Source organism: Sorex fumeus, unplaced genomic scaffold (genome assembly GCF_029834395.1).
Source record: "Sorex fumeus unplaced genomic scaffold, SorFum_2.1 ptg000081l, whole genome shotgun sequence".
NCBI classification, from domain to species: domain Eukaryota; kingdom Metazoa; phylum Chordata; class Mammalia; order Eulipotyphla; family Soricidae; genus Sorex; species Sorex fumeus.
Genome location: NW_026606138.1, coordinates 4076481 through 4099172, shown reverse-complemented (window position 1 = coordinate 4099172; position 22692 = coordinate 4076481).

Sequence of the window (22692 nt, the reverse complement as noted above, 5' to 3'; positions counted from 1 at the left end):
TCTGCGAAGTTCTGTGAGAAGACACAGCAAAAAACAGACAGGAACACACTGGAACCCCTGGAGTTTTGATTTGTTTTTCCTTAATAATAAGTGATAATGAACATTTTTGTGTGCACATTGGCCATCTTTATCTCACAGGCAAGAGACAGTGTCCATACTTTGCTGATCTAAAATCCTTTCCTGCCATATCTGAGATGACTGACTTCTCATTCCATAAGAATAAACTTTTATTTTGTCACCTTGGGGGACCCTCATCAGATCACCCTAATTAAAGTTATTTTAACCTTTCCCATAGGTCTTTTGGTGGGAGGAGGAGGATTCAAACCAAATCCAGCCACGCTCAGGGGCTACTCCTTGTTGTGTGCATGGGTCCCTCCTAGGGGTGCTCAAGTGTGTTCTTATAAAGTGCTGGTGATCAAACTAAAGTAAACCATGTTCAAGGCAAGAACCTTACCCCTATACTATCTCTCTGACCCCACACTATCAACTTTTCTTCATAACAGTACAACTGTCTAAACTTTAGCCAGGGGTTACACACATGTGATGCTGTGCTGCTTTGCTCCCTGGAAGTCACAGCTTCTAGTTAGATTGCTCATATACACCTGGCAGTGGTGCCCTGGATATCACACATTCTACCGTGTCCAGAGACAGAGAGGATTCTTTCCTTAAAGGCAAAGATACTGGGACCTTGAACAGGAAGCTTCTGGGAGAACTCAAGGCCTCACACTCGCAAGGCACTTTCAGCCACTAGTCCATCCCCAGGGCCATTCTATATAGCTATCTAAAATTATTATCGGTTGCATTGGAGAGATAATCCAATGGCCTGAGCACATTGCGTTGTGTATACCCACCACACCTTCTTTCTCCACTCATCTATCACAAGTACTCAGGCTTTCGTCTGTCTTGGCTATTGTGACAATAGGCACTGGGGTGTATATAAGTCTTCTAGTTGAGGATTTCATATTCTTCAGATACCCAGAAATGAGATTGCTGAATTATATGACAATTTTAGTTTTAGTTGTTATTGTTGTTTGATTAGGTTTTTTTTGTTTGGGGGCCACACCCAGTGGTACTGAGGGGCCACTCCTAGCTCAGTGCTCAGGAGAAAGCAAGTACTTAGCCCATTGAGCTGTATCTCTCTGGGTATATTCTTAGCTTTATGATGACATTCCAAATTGTTTACCAGAACAGTTGAATCATCAACAGTGTATGAGCATGTTATTTTCCTCATACCCTAGCCAACATTTATTATTAGTTTTTAATGTAAGCCATTTTCACAGGTGTGAGATGATATCTCATTGTGGTTTTGATTTGTATTTCCTTAATAATAATGATAATGAGCATTTTTATGTGCACAATGGCCATCTGTATTTTCTCTTTGGAACGTTGTCTATTAAGATACGCTGCTCACTTTAAATTGGATTTGTTGTTGTTGAGTTGTTTTATATATCTTATATAAAGCCCTTACTGAATTTGTGATAAACAAAATATCTTCTCTCGTTTAGTAGAATCACTTTTTATTTAGCTAATATTTTCTTCTGCTGTGTAGAAGCATTTTAATCTGTTGTATTCTACTTTTGCTTTCATTTCCCTTGCTACTGTGGTAAAGAGTCCAAAGGCATCTCTAGTACTGACCTTATAAAATCTATCACCTATGCTTTCTTCTATGTATTTTTATAATCTAGGTTCTTGCAGATGAACCTTTAAATCCATTTTCAATTTATTTTTTGTGACTAGAATTAGAAATCAATCCATTTTTTTAATGTGCCTGTAGAGCTTTCCCAACACTATTTGAAGAAGAAATTTTCCTTTTCCCATTTTACAATCATGTTTCCTTTTCATAAATTGTGTCAACCCAGAATTCTGTTTTATATTTGGGCTCACATATATTACATTATTCCATGTGTCTGTTTTTATTATAGTACTATACTATTTAAATGTTGTCATTTTGTATTATAGTTTAAAGGTGGAAATATGATACTTCCATTTTTGTTCTTTTTTTCTTCGTGTTTCAGCTATTCAGGTGGCCATTTTCTCATCTTAAATTTATTAATGCCATTGTAATTATTTTCTAGTCACATTTGAGGGCACAGCATGAAATCCTTTTTATTTAGATAAATTTGCATTAATGTAATAGCTGAATCTGAAAAGTCAACAACACAAATATTCACTGTAAGAGGATGTTTCCTTAGAAATAAAAGCATTAGTTTGGGGCTGAGGAGATGGTTCAAAAAGCTGGTCACCAAATAAAGGGTGTTTGGAGAATCCTCCCAAGATAGGACTAGAATTAGAAGCATCTCCTATCTCCTCCAAGATAGGAGATGCATGCTGAAAGTAGACTATAGACTGAACATAATTGCCATTCTATGCCTCTTTTGCAAACCACAACACCCAAAAGGAGACAGAGAACAAAAGGGAATACCCTGCCATAGAGGCTGGGTGGGATGGTGGGATGGGGGGTGGGAGGGATCCTGGGACCCGTGGTGGTGGAAAATGGGCACTGGTGGAGGCATGGGTACTTGATCATTGTATAACTGAAACCCAAGCACAAAAAATTGTAAGTCTACAACTGTACCTCATGGTGTTTCACTAATAAAAATTAAAAAATAAAAATTAAAAATTAAAAAAAAAGCTGGTCATACACTTTAGATGGGCGTGGCCTGCGTTCCTTCAGCACCACATGGTCCCCTGGCACTGCTGGGAAAAATACACGAGCACAGAGCCCAGTGTAACTCCCAAGCACTATTCAGTGGGGAAGGGTAGGGGATGGAGGGCAAGAGGAAGGGAGGGTGAGGGGAGCTGAATGAAAGGGGAGGGAAGGAGAGAGAGGAAAGGGGAGGGGAGGGGAGAGGAAGGTGTGAGGAGAGGAGGGGAGAAGAGAGGAAGGAAAAAGAGAAGGAAAAGGAAGTGGAGGGGAGGTGAAGGAGGAAAGGTGAGGGGGAGGAGGGGAAAGGTAGGAAAGGGGAAAGGAAGGGAGGGAGAAGGGAAGGGTGAGAGGGAAAGAAGGAAAGGGCAGCAGAGGAGGGTGGAGAGGAAGAGAAGGGAACAATTGCTACCTCCACTAATAGAGAGATAGATAGATTGATTGATTCCTGCAAATGTTTCTATGGTCATTTTAGTGGTAATTGGGTAAAAAGCAAAATCCACACTTTGGTTACTATAACATGTAACAGGCCTCCTGAGCAAAATGGTGCATTACTTGTGAACTAGCTAAGTCAACAGAAGCAAGAGATCTAAGCCAGAAATGATAATGAGATCACAAAACTTCAGGGAACACACAGGCATTTTGAGATCATTTCTGGACATCAATTCACAGGTGATGGATTAAGTCAGTTTTATTTCAATGTTATGTGGCCCCAGAAGAACAAGGTACCTGAGCCATGCAAGTTTTGTTTGATTTCATTAAAGTAGAAAAGTTGGTATTGCATACAATCTGAAACATTACTCTTGAAGTAAGTTCTGAAGGGGGATAGGCTGAGTTTCCCTCCACACCCCACAGAACCCTGGCAGCCAAAAGCCTCCAGAACCCAACTGCGCAACTATGCTCAAGGCCGCTCTCCACAGGCTCAGACGAGCCTCACCTATGAAGGAACCTGCAGAAAACCAGGTATGCGGGACCCGGGACCGAGATATCCAAGCTTGTCATGGACTGCGAGGTGACTTCTTATTCTCTAGCCCACTGATGTACCAAAAGTAGCACACATTTGTTTGGGTTTAAAAAACATGCTTTGCTGAAAGTAGACTATAGACCAAACATGATTGCCACTCAATGCCTCTTTTGTAAACCACAACACCCAAAAGGAGAGAGAGAACAGAGGGGAATGTCTTGCTACAGAGAATGTCTTGCTACAGAGGGATTGGGGGCATGGGGGATGGGAGGGATACTAGGATCTGTGGTGGTAGGAAATGGGCACTGGTGGAAGGATGGATATTTGATCACTGTATAATTGAAACCCAAGCACAAAATTTGTAAGTGTACAACTGTACCTCATGGTGTCTCACTAATAAAAATTTTAAAAAAAAGTCCTCCCCCAAAATAAATAAACAGATAAATAAATAAATAAACATGCTTATAATCTCTTATACAAGGGCTTAAATGGCTCCAGGATCAAACACAACAATTTTCACACACTTTCCTCTCAGTGGTGGCAAGGTACATGATGGTGGGACTGATGTTTGAATATTATCTGTAATGAACTATTGTGAACAATTTTATAAAAATAAAATGAAATAAAGTGAGTTCTGAAAAAAAAAAGATCTATACATAGAAGAAAATACCAATACAGGCTTACCCACTTCCTTTAACTTTTCATCTCTGAAGTTAAACAACTGCCAGAAAATATTTAAAAAATGCCTGTGCAAGCTTGCTTCAAAATACTCATTTGGGCACATTAATGAGTGATTTTATTAGTTATACCTGAAACGTCCACAGAACATAGCAAAAAGTTCATACTATACACAAATCCCCTTACAGCTGTTTCCAAGTCCTCACTGTTATCAAATCCCTTCTTGATTCCCTACTACTTCACCCTAAATGTTGCAGATGACTTAGCTTTCTGATTAAAAAAAAGCTTTAAAAGCCATCAGATGCTATTTCTCTATACTTTTGCCCACCTATGCAAATATACCTGGATCTACATTAACCTAATTTAGTCTCAGAGGAAACATCTTACCTCCTCTGCACCTTTTTATCTTCTCTCATTCTACTATATTCTCATTCTGCTGCATTCCACTCGCATTCCACTCCATATGAGAGAGAACCCAACTTTCTTTACTAGCAACATGTTTTCAAACTATAATGAATATCTCTCATATTAAAAATGAATAACCTGGGTCAGCGAGACAACTCAAAGGACTGGAACACATGCCTGGCACAAGGTAGGCTCAGAATCCAATCCCCAGCATCTTCTGGGCCCTCCCAGCACCACCAGGTATGGCCTTGGTGGCCCCTCAGTGCCACTGAGCCTAAGAAGCACCCCATCATTGCATTTGAACATTGAACTATTGGGCCTGCAAAGATGGAGCAACCATGTCTGACAGCGATCTCTGAGCCTCCTGAGTCCTAACTTGGGAACCCAAAAATAAATAAATAATAAGCCTGTAAGCTCACATTTCCCCCAAATGCCACTCACTATTTTCTCTTCTCATAAACTTCTTTGTTTTCTCACAGCATACCTATTTGCGATTCAACAAACAGTCCTTTTTTAACTGCAATGTCTCATCGTCTATGTAATGATTCTAAAATTGCTCTGTCCCTCCTTCTTCACCCTCCACTCCCACCATTTCCCTAAAACCCCATTTGGAGATTACATGGGCTTTTTACTTGCCAAATCCAAGGGGCATGGTTTAATTCTCATGTCTATTGGTCTCTCTGTAGCGTCTGATAATTTTTTTTTCTTTTTGGGTCACACCTGGCGATGCATAGGGGTTACTCCTGGCTCTTCACTCAGGAATTACTCCTGGTGGTGCTCAGGGAACCATATGGGATGCTGGGAATCGAACCTGTGTCGGCCATGCTGGCTGCGTGCAAGGCAAACGCCCTACCCACTGTGTTATCGCTCCAGCCCCCATTTGCAACTTCTTGAAATTTTTCATTCCTTGACAGTTTTTTAAAATTATTTATACAATGTTAGTGATAAAAGATGCAAAGAAAGTAGAGCGAGGATTACTAAGGGGGAAATGATTTTGCCAAATTTTTCCTTGGCAAACAGGTTCTGTGCCCCCAGCCTTGACTCAGCTGAGCCATCACTGCTGAGAAGTCCTTGGACCAGGAGGGCTGAAGTCTTCCCTACATTACTCCCACATAGAAAATGCCAGCTTTATTGAGAAATAATTCACATACCATAGGATTCATTCTTTAAACACATATAGTTTACCTTTCATATATTCAAATGTGGCTATCAGTAGTACATAAAATTTATAATATTTTGTCATCTCAAATCTACATATTAAAAGAAAGAAAATGGGCCGTTTAATAATTATAAATTCTTTACCTAGCAGCAACCATTCTCTGTCTTTTCTCTTCTTCTCAATCCCTGAAAACTATGGATCTATTTTCTCTCTCTGAAGATTTGCCTGTTCTGGAAAAAATATTAAATAATATACTTTCATACCACCCTGAACACGCCAGATCTCATCTGGTTATATCAAACAAATGGTCATATAGAATTTGACTTTTTCTTGTCTGAATTTTTTTTCTTAACATAATGTTTCCAAGATTCATCTACCTGGAAGCCTGTATCAACATTCCATTCTTATTTACAGCTGAATAATAGTACTGAATAAAATCCCTCTCATTTTCTTTATTCATTCATCAAGGGATAGACATTTGGTTGTTCTCACTAGAGGGCTTCATGAAAATGCTATATACAATAGTGTGTAAAGTTTAGTAAAAACATATGTTTTTCATTCTGTGGCTATAGAAATTTCTGAGTCCTGTTCTATCTCTAGATTCAATATCTTGGGAAACTGCCAAGCTGTTTCTGAAAAGTGGCTGGACCATTTTCCAACTCCTCCCCCACAACAATAAATGAAGGTTCCAATTTTTCTATATTCCCTTCTAACAGTTGTTAATGTTGGTATTTATAACTAGACATAGTAGTAGTTTTTAATTTGCATTTCTTTAACAGTTAATGATGCCGAGCTTTTATGACATAGGGCAGGTTCTCGAAGATGCCATCCAGAGTAATTCAGAGAGTTACTGTCTAAAAGTAATGAATGGTTGGGGGGGGGGGGGGAATGCCAGCCACCTTAGTAACATGACCAATATCTATGAGTGGTTAGCTTCATTCAACAACAACATTTGACTTTAATATTTGCAAAGTTGACCAATCCCTCTCATTTTAATTTCAAATTCAGTCAAAGAAATGAAAAAAGAAGGAAAAGACAGTGGTTTATATATAGTTTTAAAATCAGGAGACAAAGGCCCTGCCAACCTCCAAAACTCAAAGACAATAAATTTCTGTTATTTCATGAAACAAAAAGAATCGACTGTCAATTGACCAAGTTACCTCATTTGAGGAACCAAGAATCAGTTTTCATGACTCTAATATGATCTATTTATCCATTTAAAGGCATGGTAAACAGTAAGTATGGGGAATACATTTTGAGATGATTATTTATTTGTCTTATTATTATAATATTGTGGATCTCAGGTCATGATTTAAAAAAAATAATTTAGAATCCAGAGAAATAGCTCAATCCATTGGAGCTAATGCTTTGCATGAGAGGAGACCTGGGTTTGATTCCCATTGTATGCTATCAAGCACCCCGAGCACAGAGCAAAGAGTAACCGCCAGCACTGCTGCATATGGCCAAAAAAAACAAAAGAAGAATAAAACATACTGAAATTTAAAAATAAAAGAATTAAAAAGCGAATTCATTAATTGTATGCATGAATTAATTAGGGAACTGAAAAAATATTCAGATTGCAATATGTAAGACAAATAGGTTCAAAAAACAAATGGGAGTTTTAGACATATAGTGATATGATTAATTAAAATTTCTGGAAGAAGCAATTCAAATAGATAAAATTAATGTATGAAGAAACACTGGGTAAGAATTTCCTGAAATTGATTAAAGACATCAATTTCCACATTCAGGAAGCACACTAAATCCCGGGCAGTATAATTAAAAATAAAGTCCACTCTTTGGACAGATTTAAAAGCAGCTAGAAAGTAAGGACAGATTTCCAGTAGGGAAACAATTAAACTGGAAGCTAGTTTCTTAAGAACAATAATGGGAGGGCCAGGGAGATGGGTTAAAGTTCTGGAGTGCACACCTGGCATTTGGAGGCCTTGGGTCTAAGTCTCTTGCACCCACATGGTCCCCAAGCACTGCTTGGAAGACCCAAAGAAAACTAATAACAATTCCAATAATAACGGGAGCCAGGAAAAACAAAGTGCAATCTAGATAATCTTCTTATTTTTTGTGGGGTGGGGTGGTCAGACCCAGTGGTGCCCAGGAACTGCTGTTAACTTGTTGCTCAGGTCATTCCTAGTGACATCAAGGGTATTCACGTGTTGCTGGGGATCAAAATTGGGCCCCCTGGATGTAGGTAATAACCTGTTGAACTCTCACTCCTGCCCTACATGAAAGTGCGTGTACTTAGATAAGAAAAGGAAATACACTACCAAAAATTTTTAAATTGAGAGAATTGATCATCAAACGATCCTCATGGAGGAAATAGATGGATAATGGGCTTCGAGAGGAAGAAAAATGATTCCAATAGGATGCCCTGGAATGCATTCCCACTCACACCTCCTTGGTCTGGGGGGGGGGGGGGGGTCACACCATATGGTGTTCAAGTACTACTCCCACTTCTGTGCTCAAGGGTCGGTCACTGTTGTGCCAGCAATCAACCCTGGACCTCCCAATTTCAAAGTATATGTTTGGCCCATTGAGCTATCTCTCCAGCCCTGAAGTGTACTTTTTTTGGTTTGTTTTGGGACCATACCTGACAGTGCTCAGGGGTTATCCCTGGCTCTGCACTCTGGTATCCACTCTGGTGGATTGGAGAACCATATGGGATGTCAGGGATGAAACCCGGGTTGGCTGCGTGCAAGGCAACTAACCGTTGTACCATCTCTCAGGCCTCCTGAAGAGTACTTCTAAGATGGAATGTTGATGCTTTAGCGAAATAGAACACTGATGATCCTCAGGGTCATTCTAAGAAAATCTATTTTTCCCATACATGGTTTTAGTTTATGTATATTTGATTTGCCAAAAATTAAGTGTCATTAAGACATGTATATGCTTTTTAGAAAATGTTTACTTAAATGTTACTAACCAGGCCACTTTCACATTTCTGTAGTCCAAGGGGCTTGCTTTTGACTAACAAGTATGATTTTGGAACAGCTTGCTCTATCTAAATCAAAAAGCAGAGACAAACAGCAGTCAGATCAGCAGGAAGAACAAATGTTGCAAATGGAAGAAAACACGGACAGATGGTTGAGTTTGTATTAGAGCACACCGAGCCATTGTGAGGCTAGAAGGACACTGTTCGGGGAGGTCTACGGGGGGAGGGGGATTTCAATATTTGCACATGGATTTCCTGATACTCTACACTGAAGGACCACTAATATATTTGCCTAATGTCCTGGGGATATGAAGAATTTGGCTTCCTATTCCACCCCGAATCCATCTTATCTTCCCGTTTCCAGAGGTCCTTCACTGTATTGTTTTTATGGTCATTTTGTGTCCTATTTTTTGCCCCCATTGGTCCAAAGCTGGGAGACATGAGAAAAGGGTAAAGAAATCTCCTTACTAAAAAGTCAGGTTCTAGAGGCCGGAGAGATAGTACAGGCTTAAGGCTTTACCTTGCACACAGTCAAGCCCTGTTTGATCCCCAACACCGAACATGGCCCCCCAAGCACTGCTAGGAGTAAAACCTGAGCACAGAGTCAGAAGTTAAGTCCTGAGTACTGCTGGGTTTGGCCCCCAAACAAAGCAATGAAACAAAAAAGTCAGGTTGTAGGTTTTCAGTTGGTGACAGATGTCTTTCAATGACATCAAAGCACTCTAGAGGACTTGGAAAGAAAGCACAGGACTTAAAGCACAGGCCTCACATAGGGCAGATCCAGGTCCCAGTTTGCCCAGTACCTTGGGGTGTGGTCCTAGAGGACCCTGTACCTTGAGATGGTCCAAATAATCCTCAAGCTCTGCAGTGACCCAAAAAACAAAAAACCCAAGCCAGTGTCTTGCATGAATGAAACCAAGGGTTTGATCCCTGACACCATGCGCAACCTCACCCCACCTTAGTCACCTCAATAATAATCAAACAATTTTGGGAGACCATATTCGCAGTGTAGCACTGTCTTCCCATTATTCATCAATTTGCTCAAGCGGGCACCAGTAACGTCTCCATTGTGAGACTTATTGTTACTGTTTTTGGCATATTGAATACTCCACAGGGAGCGTACCAGGCTCTGCTGTGAGGGTGGGATACTCTCAGTAGCTTGCTGGGCTCTCCGAGAGAGATGGATGAATTGAACCCGGTCGGCCACGTGCAAGGCAAACACCCTTTCCACATGCCTTGCATGAATGAAGCCAGGGGTTTGATCCCTGACACCATGAAAACCCCACCACACCTTACTCATCTTAATAATAATCAAACAATTCTGGGAGACCATGTTAGATATATAGAGGTTGGTGAGATGGACAGGACAGCAGGAGAGAAGGCAGATAGCGGAGACACGGATCCTGGTAGATTTTGAAGGCAGACTGCAGATGTGCCCGAGGCTGGAGGCAGTGTTCGGGAAAGGGCCTGGGTTTAGTTGTGCAGCATACCTCAGAGAGCAAGCAGATGAGAGCAGAGGAGCGGGCTATGGACACAGATTTCCAAATCAATGACAGGATATGTACGGATTAGTTATTTCAAAATTGTATTAACAGGCATTAAACAGATACAATACAAGAAGCAAAAGGGAAAAAATAATTTTTAAGTGGGGCTAGAATGATAGTCAGCAGTTGTTTGCCTTGCACACAGCTGATCCAGGTTGGATCTCTGGCTCCCATTTGGTCCCCTAAACCTGCCAGGAGTGATTCCTGAGTGCAGAGTGAAAAGTAAGCCCTGAGAACTGCTGGAGGTGGTCAGGATGTGCTCAAAGCAAAACAAAACAAAAATTAAGAATAGATTAACATCTAATCCAGAACCACACTGAGTACCAAGCAGGGAGAAGACATTGAGCACAGCTTGGTGTGGGTTAAAACCCCAAACCAAAACAGTCATCTAAGAAAAAACAATAAGTATATGTAAAGAGGCATACAACATAGATTTATCTTAGCTTTGCAGAAAACTATTTTCATGGTATTAATAATGCAAACACAGGCTGATTGATTTAGCAAAAAAAAAGTACTACTGAAAGAATGAAGTCAGAGATGAACTTCAAAGAACTATATAAATCCTCATTTACCGTAACAGCAAGTCAATCAATGAAGTAGAATTAAGAAACAGGATTATAGATTATAAATATATTATGCAGAAATGGAGATAAATTTAGACTAAATTTAAACACTAAAACAAATGAAAATGATAGCTTATAGAAGGTAGGATTTTCCAATTATATATGAGAAAGATTTACATTTTACTGAGTTCCTTATCCAGTGACCCCTTTTCCATAGGTCAAGGTGAACTGAATGAAAATGTGTGTGTGGTGGGGGGCACACCTGGGGCTATTCCTGAGTCTGTACTCAGGTGTATGAGAGCATGGGATACTGAATGTAGAATCTGGGTCTTGTGCATGAAGCGCCTACAGGTAGGATCTCACTAGCCCCTGAATCTGCATTTCTGTCCAAGTCGCTGGTCCTGCCAGTGCTGTTGGTCCTCGGCCCAAGACCTGAGAACAACTGCTATACAAAATAGAACTAGAGGGTTGAAAGGATTAGATATTTGGTGCTTGGTTTTCACTGTCACTCCCCAGAGTGCGGAGCAGCAGCATTAGTCCAGCAGGTAGGGTTTTTGCCTTATACACGGTCAACTGGGGTTCAATCCCCGGCATCCCATATGGTAACCTGAGCACCACCAGGAGGAATTTCTGAGTGCTGAACACTGTCAGGTGTGACCCAAGAAGAGAGAGAGAGAGAGAGAGAGAGAGAGAGAGAGAGTGAGAATGAGAGACAGAGAGAGACAGAGAGAGATACAGGGCACAGCTAGCTGTTGTAACACAACTCCAGGTGACATAAATAGGTAGCAAGAAAAAAAATCCTTTCTTTAGAATCATCTTATTTTTATCTGCATGGATCAATCCACTATTCGGGTCTCCCAAAGAGGAATTGAAAGAGCTATGCTTGGAGTATCACGTTTCACTCAAATGAGAGAAAAAATTCGGAGTTCCAACATCCGTCGACAATCAAGAATCAGGGACGCTATCTCGTTTGCCAAGGTGTCAAAAATCAGATGGGCTGGTCACATAATGAGATTTAAAGACGACCACTGGACTAGAGCTGTTACCGACTGGATTCCATGGGATGTCAAAATACCGCGTGGCCGCCCACCTACCAGATGGTCAGACTTCTTCATCAAGATCATGAACGATTGGTTTGAGGCTCTCCGTGTTCCTAGAGTGAACAGACGCCATTGGGCTACACTAGCACGCGACAGGGACAAATGGAGACGTTACTGGTGCCCGCTCGAGCAAATCAACGATTAACAAGAAGTCAAGTGATCAAGTGATGGATCAATTACTTTAATTCTTGACAAAGAAGTAATGATATGTGTTGCTGCATGGGGGTGGGAAAAGTGCAAAACTAAGAGAAGATGTAGGATCTTGTCTGATATGCTCTCTCTGCCCTTGAGGAAATCATCTCATTTCTGTGGGCTTTAGTAACCTCCTAGGCCAAACTAGATTTACTAGCCTCTGGACCAGTTACTCTCAGATACTTTTTCCACATTCGTGGTTTGGTTTCTACGATGTCCTCTGCTATAAACCCAAAAAAGTATATCAAAAGTTCTTCATATAATACTGAAAATGGATTATCATTCTTTAGAAAACTCACAAATATGTTCATTATTTTTTAACTAACAGTTTTTCTATACACAAAATGCTCTCCTTCATTACCTATTCATTGTTCTCAGTACAATAATCAATTCACTCTGGGAAATATAAATGAAAACAGAGAGAGTACACTGGAGAGAGAGTACTGGTCTTACTTACATGTTGCTAATCCACATTCGATCCCAAACATCCCACAGAGTCCCCCAAAGTGTTTTCAGGACTAAACCCTGAGTACCCCTGGCCCAAAAGAAGAAAACCATGAGATGATATTTGATAGCAGAAAATTGTCATTTCTCAAAAATACAATAATTTGGGTGAGAGAGATAGTACAATAGGAAAACCCTAAGCACAGACGGGTGTTGTCCCTAAATAAACAAAATCATCTGACAAATTACATTCTGAATATAATAAAAGAGCACAGTTGGGTAACTGTAAATTATTTTCCCAGTAGAGATGATGAGCAGAAGGATCTCTCTACTGGCTTCATCCTCCTCTATAAGCTGCACCTGCTGGCAAGATATCTGGCCCTTGCTAATTTTAAGGGAGCAGTGTTCGGTCATAAATTCAGGCCAAACAAAGTAATTGATTAGAGAAAGGATTAAGCTCCTCAGTGACTCTTCATTACCGAAGGGCCTTACTCTGATTATCCTAGAGGCTTAGTATAATCGTGCTGTCAATTCGCAACCATGAATACTAACGAAGGGAGATTTGAGGGATGAGTTTTAATACAGAAAATGCATGGGATTTTGTTGACTTAAAAAATGCTCTATATAAAGAGAGTACCCCATATAAGTTTATAATTATACCTTTTTGAGAAAATTTAAAAATCAGCTTTTACCAATAGAAAAGAGAAAAAGATCTGTAACAAACAAAAAATCAGTTCTCCACTTAATTATAGAACTATTAACTAATTATTAAACTAACAAGTTTCTGCACCTCAAAAGATACAGTGACCAAAATACAGAGAGAGCTCACAGAACGGGAAAAATTATTTAACCAATACCCATCAGATAAGGGGTTAATATCTAGGATATACAAGACATTAGTAGAACTGTACAAGGAAAAAAACCTCTAACCCCATCAAAAATGGGGAGAAGAAATGAACAGAAACTTTCTCAAAAAAGAACTACAAAAGGCACAAAAATGCTCTACATCACTAATCATCAGGGAGATGCAAATCAAAACAATAATGAGATATCATCTCACACCAGAGATTGGCACACATCAAAAAGAACAAGAACAACCAGTGCTGGCGTGGATGTGGGAAGAAAGGGATTCTCACTGTTGGGAATGCCGATTGGTCCAGCCTTTCTGGAAAACAATATGGGCGTTCCTCAAAAAACTAGAAATTGAGCTTCCATATGACCCTGCAACACCACTTCTGGGAATATATCCTGGGGATTCAAAAAAGCACAGTAGAAATGACATCTGCACCTGTATTTCATTGCAGCACTGTTCACAACAGCCAGAATTCAAAAACAACCCGAGTGCCGGAGATCAGACAATTGGTTAAAGAAACTTTGGTACATCTACACAATGGAATACTATGCAGCTGTTAGGAAAGATGAAGTCATGAAATTTGCTTAGAAGTGGATGGTCATGGAGAGTATCTTGCTAAGTGAATTGAGTCAGAAAGAGAGGGACAGACATAGAATGACTGCACTCATTTGTGGAATATAAAATAACATAATATGAGATCAACACCCAAGGACAGTAGAGGCAAGGTCCAGGAAGATTGCTCTATGGTTGGAAGCCCGCCTCATGAGCTGGGGAAGAAGGCAGCTGGGATAGAGAAGGGATCACTAAGTCAATGATGGTTGGAGGAATCGCTCAGGATGGGAGATGTTTGCTGAAAGTACCAAACATGATGGCCTCTCAGTATCTATATTGCAAACCATAATGCCCAAAAGTAGAGAGAGTATAATAAGAAAATTATCTGTCACAGAGGTAGGGGGTGGGGTGGAGGTGGCGGGAGGGATACTGGGGACACTGGTGGTAGAAAATGTATACTTGTGGAGGGATGGGTATTTGATCATTGTATGACTGATACTCAAACACGAGTATCAGTGTTTTGTAGCTGTATCTCACAGTGTTTTGTAGCTGTATCTCACAGTGATTCAATAAAAAAAATATAGATGTGTAGGTTGTTTGTAAAAATAAATATACTTGTGATGTATTCAATATGCCAAACACAGCAACAACAAGTCTCAAAATGGAGATGTTACTGGGCCTGCTCGAGCAAATCGATGAACAATGGGAGGACAGTGTGACATAGACGTTGTCCCATCATTTTGACTTGGTACTTAATGAAGTATCATCTCACCATTTTCATTCAGGGAATGTGTTGTTGAGTGGTGGGGGAGTGTTGTGCCTTGTGGTCCTCGAGGATAACCTCTGCTCTGGGGGTTGGTCCAGGCTCAGTGCTGGGGGTGCATGTGGTGTCAAGGATCAAATCCAGGGCTCCAATAAGCAAATCATTGTTTTGCTCTTAAATACTGTACTCCAGACAGTTGAACTATTTTTCTAACCCCAAATTGATTTTTTAATCTTATTGGTCTGTGCCAGGACCTCACACATACAAGGCAAATGCTCTACCATTCAGCTGCATTCCTGGTTCCATTCAAGAAATTTGTTTGTTTTGTTTTGTTTTGTTTTTTGCCTAGGTGAACACCAAAAAATACAGTAGTCTTGTGCTAAAAGGGGGATTCTAGAATTAAACCAGGCTATAGCCCAATACAGCAGTTCTGGAGGAAATTTAAAATGAGTCAAGGACCCACAATCAGGTGGGCGTCCACTTAGGGAGACAGCCAACATCTTTTAGACATAGACTGATAACTTACTGTTTATTCTCAGATCATGGCTTTCAGATTTTACTCCTCCACTGAAATGTTCCTGGTTTATGATCTCACTCTTCTAAAATGGATGTTCTTAGGTAACTCTGAGTTAATCCACTCAATGATGTGCTGACTGAGAGTCAGCTGGGCACTGTCCTTTCTCTCAAGCCCTAAGTCTGCCTCACCTTCACAGGTAAAAATATCAACATATTTTCAGAAGATGTACCCTGCCTGTCTATACCACTGGAGAAACTTCAGGCAATGGAGAAAGAGATAAATAAATAACATAAAAAGGAACTTAAACTATAATCATGTAGCTCATATTTTACAGTGTTTTATGAGTGCTTCCACAAAAAAATAATCTTATACTCATAACAATCCTGTTGTAAGATAAAGCAATTAAAGCCTTATTTTACAATAAGGAAGCTGAGAAGGAAAGTGATTAGATGGTGGGTATCATCAAGTATACTACTAATACAAGCTGAAAAGAGAAGGTGAAAGGAATTGCAGTAAGTTGCAATTGACAACTACTATCACTGATCTTATCTTCCAGTCATTATGTTAAGAATGTGTAAGAATGTTATTGCATTATAAGAATAATAATCTTCTAAAAGTCTACAATGAGTACGTTCTGACAAAATGGAATTAATAATCTGCAAAAAATTAATTTAGCAAAGTAATTTAAGGTACATTATGATAATGTTAATAAATATACTTGCTAAAAGGTTCTATTATCAGGGCACTATTCTAAATAGTATACACACACATATAACATTCTTTTTGTTTGTTTGTTTGGGCCACAGCTGGTGATACTCAGGGGTTACCCTGAGCTCAGGGTACCATATGAGATACCAAGAATCGAACCCAGGTATGCCATATACGTGGCAAAAACCCTATTCATGTACTACCACTCTGACTCTATTTCTTAAAAATACCCAACAAGCATATTTTATCTTATTATGGCACGGAAAATAGGAAATACAGAAACATGTGACTTACATAAGATCAAACAAAACATTCTAGCATATATCATGTGGTATCAAATATTTGTTACACTGAATTCTTCATTCTTTAAATGATTTTTTCACTGTCATCAAAACTTACCTATTGTAGACTTAACTTTATTACTGATATTTAAATTGTGTTATGTACCAGAATCGAACCCAGGACTTCACACATGCAAAGGAAAATGGCCTATTGCTGAGTTATATTACTGGTCTAATATTACTTATATTTTAAACAACTTGTTTTTCCATACTACTTTTGTTAAGCATTTCAAACTAACACTTGGATACAAATTCTGACTGTACCCACATTTTCTTTTTTCTAGCCACCTATAATCATGATACACACATAGTCTGAGTACCGTGATTACGGATATACAATAATAGTTCATCAAAATGCTACAGTGGCCTGACTCATTTTAGCTGGGAGTGGGTACAACCATCATTCTTTTCCCCTTTCTTTTTCCCTTGTTTAGGGATGATGGTCTATGATTTTGTTACCTCAGGAAAAAAACTAGGAGGGCAGGGACAGGAGCAATACATTGCACAGCAGGTAGGTTGATCCAGGTCTGATCTCCAGCATCCCACATAGTCCCCCGTCCCATCCCATATACTCCTCCTCCCCCACCCCGCCCACCGCCCCACACGCACTGCCAGGAGTAATTTCTGAGTGCAAAACTAGAAGTAATTACCTGAACTTCACTGGCCAAAAAAGGAATCCACAGTTTCTCTAAAGACTATTATCATGAAGTGCCTATGTATTCTCTGGGATTCTAAGATGAGGAAATTTAACTTATCCATAGGGTTTTTTTGTTGTTGCTGGATCTTCTTAATCCCGTTCAAAAGCTCTGAACTTTGGTCCCACTGATTTGCAAAAGAAAAAAAAAATGGGTTTATTCTGGAGATTCACTACTCTCTGTGCCTCATGGAGTCTTTCAACACACCTCTACTTCCCTTCTTCAGAGCTGTTTCATCACCCCTCCCAGTAGCAATACAGAACAGATTTCAGTACAAATGGAATTTGTCTTTAAAGTGAACTTCGGCATTCTCCTTGCATCCCTTTCCCATTCCTAGTGTGACTTTTCCCACTCCTGCAATGAACAAATGGGGTCTTTTTTGGAAACAGGAGACCCCAAGCCAAAGTGATTTCTAGGCTTCTACTTAAGAGACAGCAGCTTCTGTTTTTGCCCTTTTGGAGTCTGAGTCATCATGCAAATTAGCCAGTTGCTCTGCTGGGGAGAGGTTCAGTGGACCCCAGGTGTTCAAGCAGGCCTGCTGAGGACACAGACACAGGAAGGAAGTCAATTTTAGACCTTCAGCAATACAGCACTTGAGACAGCCCAGCCGGCACAAGTCCTGAGCCCTGCTAAAAAGTTGAGCTGTAAGCAAATGATCGCTTTTATGTTCATTTATGTGAGTATATTATTTGGGGGGAAACTGTTTTGATTTCATTTTTTTTTCTTGGTTTTTTTTTTTAAAGCAATAATCATCAGCCAACACAAAGATTATGTGGTTTACAGAAAGCACTTGTGTATTCACAGCCCTTTGGACTTTCTGTTCCACCCAGAAATTAGTCTTGCTTTACCTGCCAGAATCTAGGAACAAAAAGAAAATTCGGTGCAGATAGTTAAAGTGAAAATTATAATAAACTCTCTCTAGAGAGATACACAAAGGGAAACCAAAAGGAATGCTGAGGCACATGAGAGTAGCAACAAAAAGAAGCTGTTGCTACTCCAAAGCTGAGGAAGAGGAGTTAAATGAGTTCTGGAGAGGGAAAGTCATGCTGGACAACCAGAGGACATGAGTAGTGGTTAGGGCTAGAGATCACACAGGGCCTTGCAAGTGGCCGACTCTGGTTCTATCTGCAGCACCATATATGGTTATCTTGAGTATTTCCAGGAGTGATGCCTGCACTTAGAACCAGGAGTAAGTCCTGTGCACTGTTGAGTGTGACCCAAAACAAACAAACAAACAAACAAACAAACACACGTAGTGGTCAGAGAATATTGCCATTTGGGACTGGAGGGATAGTCCAGAAGATAGGACTTGACTTACACGCAGCTGACCTGGGTTGGATCACTGGCATCCCATATGGTCCCTGGAGCAACGCCAGTCCTGAGTGCAAAGTCAGGAGTAACCCATGAGCATCGCCAGGTGTGGCCCTAAAACCAGAAGAAAATAAATAAAAGAATATTGCCATTACCTGTGATTCTTCACTGAGACATGGGAAAGGCACAAAGGCAAGTTAGTATCTCTCTCTTCCTGCAGTCTGTGCTCCTCAGTCTCTTCAGCTGACTGCATGCAACAGAAGCCAAGGGAGCACAGGCTGTACAGGACCCCCGAAGACAATCTCCAGGAAGGACAGAGTGCAGCATAATATGGAGAAAGAAAAGTCTCTTCCACAAACTGTGACTAGAAAACTGAATAGCCACTTGTAAAAGAATGAATTGAGCCACTATTTAACACCTTGTTCAAAAGTGAATGCAAAGTGGATTAAGGATTTCAAGTTAGGTCTAAAGTCATGGGCGCTGAAAGACAGTTTGTAGGCTGTGTCTGTTTTGCATTCTGGAGGTATCAGTGGGAACCCCACCCACCCACTCAAGCCACATGGTGCCCTAAGAAACTCCTGATGCAACCCCTAAGGAATGAGAGAGAAGTAATCTCTAAGCACAACCCAACATGTTGCCCCCAAACAAAAAGATTCTATGATATTGGCTTCAAAGGGATCTTCAGGGATTCAACTGCAAAGAAAATGAAAGTAAAAATAAATGATCAGGATTACATCAAACTAAAATGCTTCAGCATTGAAACTATTACTGGGGGGGTGGGGGGGGGGAAGCCCTACTGAATGGGAGAAAATATTTGTACACTATACATTTGACAAAGGGATAATAACAGTCCAGAGCACTTGGGGCCAGAGAGATGTATAGGGGGTAAGCGATCACTTTGCATCCTGCTAACCCTGGATTAATTCCCTACACTACATGTGCTCCCCAAGCACTGCCAGAATCACTCCTGAGCACAGAGCAAGAAGTAGCCCCTGAGCACTGTTCTGTGTAGTCCAAAAATGCTCTCCAAACCCAAGTTCCCAGCAACAGATGAATGGATAAAGAAAGTAAGAAATACATTTTTATATGGCAAAACTTAATAAAAGATGGGCTTTTCTACTAAAATAATTTCTGATCTGGTGAGGGAGATACATTTGTACAAAGATGAAAAATAAAATTTTTAAAAGTGTCTTATGACAATTGCCCTGACATAAGACTTTCATCTAAGTCAATCTGCTTTAGCAGATTTATTTGTAATAGAAGCATATAATGGAGGAGAGGGAGGGAAGCATACCAAAAATGTCAGGTTCAAAGTAATAAAACCCCCTTTCCTGTCTCTATTTTTCTTTTCATCATTCCCTCTAAGAATTTCACTGTGGCAGATACAAATTGTCCAAACATCTTGCTGCCAAGGTTTCCTAAGCTTTCTCTGAAACAAGTAACTGAGAATTGGGTCAACACAGACAAAAGGAAAACACAAAGCAAAACTAAACAAACCCTTTAAAATGTATTTTGAGTTTCATCAAAGTTTAAAGAAATCTTTTTAAATGTAAAAGACTGGGGGAAAAGCCTCCCAAATTCTAATAAGATTAAACTAAATTGCTGAGAGTAAATGCATTGCTACTACTACAGTGAGAAAGTATTTATTCTTACTTTATACTGTACAAGATATATATATATAGAGAGAGAGAGAGAGAAAGAGAGAGAGAGAGAGAAAGAGAGAGAGAGAGAGAGAGAGAGAGAGAGAGAGAGAGAGAGAGAGAGAGAGAGAGAGAGAGAGAGAGACATGGGGCTTGGGGCCATACCTGGCAGGGTTCAGGACTTATCCCTAGGTCTGTGCTCAGGGAACACTCCTGAGGGTGCTTTGGGAAGATCTGCATCAAACCAGGGTTAGCTGCATGAAAAGCATGTATCTTAATACTGTGAGGTGTAATACACCTTATACATACACTGGACCTCTTCTTACTATATCTGTAAATTTCTTTACTTATTCCCTAATACTGGAATAAATTGTCAATATGTAACTACTCTCTGAATGATTTTTAGGATTCCAATATTTATTATCAGGGAGCTTTGTTTAGTAAATATAAATACACTTATTCAATACAATATAATTTTTAGTAGATAAATGGTTACTTTATTTTACCTCATTCCAAAAACGAATAAGGGGGCTGGGAAGATACTATAGGTATTAAGGTGCTTGCCTTGCATGCAGTCAATCCCCATATAGTCCCCTAAGTACCTCTAGGAGTGAACCCTGAGAACAGACCCAAGAGTCAGCTCTGAGCACTGCAGGATACAGTCCCCAACCCAAGCAAAACCAGGAGCAAAAGAACAATTATTTTTTTAATGAGATTTTTTTGCAGTAGTATTGAAAATTTTATTTATTTATTTATTTATTTATTTATTGCTTTTTGGGTCACATACGGCAATGCACAGGAGTTACTCCTGGCAGCGCTCGGGGGACCATATGGGATGCTGGGAATCGAACCCGAGTTGACCGCGTGCAAGGCAAACGCCCTACCCGCTCTGCTATCTCTCCAGCCGAGAGTATCTCGCCCGCATGGCAGAGCCTGGCAAGTTCCCCGTGACGTATTTGATATGCCAGACACAGTAACAACAAAGTCTCCAATGGAGATGTTACTGGGCCCGCTCGAGCAAATCGATGATCAACGGGAGGGCCTTTACTTTTACTTACTTACTATTGAAAATTTATAAACCTCAACTATTAATAAAATCCTTGAGTTCTAGGGCTCCAGAATTGTGTAACAAGAAACCAAATTTCTGTCTGTATTGAACGAATAAATATTTTTTAAACAGGGCTAATATAAATTCTGTGTATAATTCAGGCTGTCAAGTGACAGAGTACTGGACCCAGAAAAGGAATTTTTTGGTCTTTGTTCTTTAAAATACAAATAGCTCTACCTAAATAATTTCTGATAATTAAAATTTTTCCAACCAGAATTAAACTCGAGTCCTTTAAAGAAAGAAAACATTGAATTTAGACACATTATTCCAAAGATTTTCAAATGACCATTTCCAGTAGCACAATTGTCTTGTATTTTGTAGTATAACTGCCTTACATTTATCACTCAATTTGGTCTTCAAGTCCTCATTAGGTGGTAGTATATGACTTCCACTCATCTACAGATGAGGACATTGAGGCATAGAAATTAAGTAATTTGGCTCAGATCACTGGTCTAATTAGAGGTAAGTCTGAGAGATAAGAATCAAATCCAAGTCTATCAGGTTACTAAGTGTACTCTATCTTTATGCTTCTGTTTTCCCACCAAACTTCTTTGACCAAACTCCCAAGCGGTAAAAAACAGATACACACATGTTCTATTAGACTAACATATCATGAACAAATTATGTGGGCAGATTTTACTTCAAAGTGTATCATAACACAATGAAGTGTATGACCCTTGGCATTACAGGAACAAACAAGCAAATAAAATTTTAGCCATACAAAGAAACCTAAATAGAAGCAAAAGCACATTTCCCATGATTCATCTTGAACACATACCCTGGGTGCTGGATGTCCACTCTCGTGAATCTTGTTCTAAATTGGATACTCTAAAATTGATTGAAAATTGATTTATTTCTTCCAAGTGAAATATTATTCACAGCATTTGCCAAATGTGTACAGCTACTAAATTTGTACTCATGAGTTTCTGGCCAAGGCTATTTCGATCTGATTTAGAAGAAATAGGGAGATAGTATAGAGGCTGGATGAGTGGCTGGATGAGATGACTACAGAGAAAACTGGTGAAGATAAAATAGAGATGGAAGGACATTCATAGTTAGATAGCAAATAGGTGGCCTGTGATTATGTGCAAAATCAGGCTAACATTTTCCAAGTTAACATTATTTTCATTAATGACAACAAACAGTAAGTATAATATGTTGTCTATATAATACATAAACAATATGTAGCACTGTAGCACTGTCCTTCCGTTGTTCATCAATTTGCTGGAGCAGGCACCAGTAACGGTTCCATTGTGAGACTTGTTGTTGTTACTGTTTTTGGCACATCAAATACGCCATGGGTAGCTTGCCAACCTTTGCCATGTGGGTGGGATACTCTTGGTAGCTTGCCGGGCTCTCTGAGAGGGGCAGAGGAATCAAACCCAGGTCTGCCGCGTGCAAAGACAAACGCCCTATCCACTGTGCTATCACTCCAAGCCGCAAAAAACAATATGTGTTTATAATTATTTTTTAAAAAGTAAATCACATTGTGACCACACACAGCTATTACATAAATTCTAAAATATTGTTGTAAATGACCTCCACTACCTCCGCTAACCAGCTG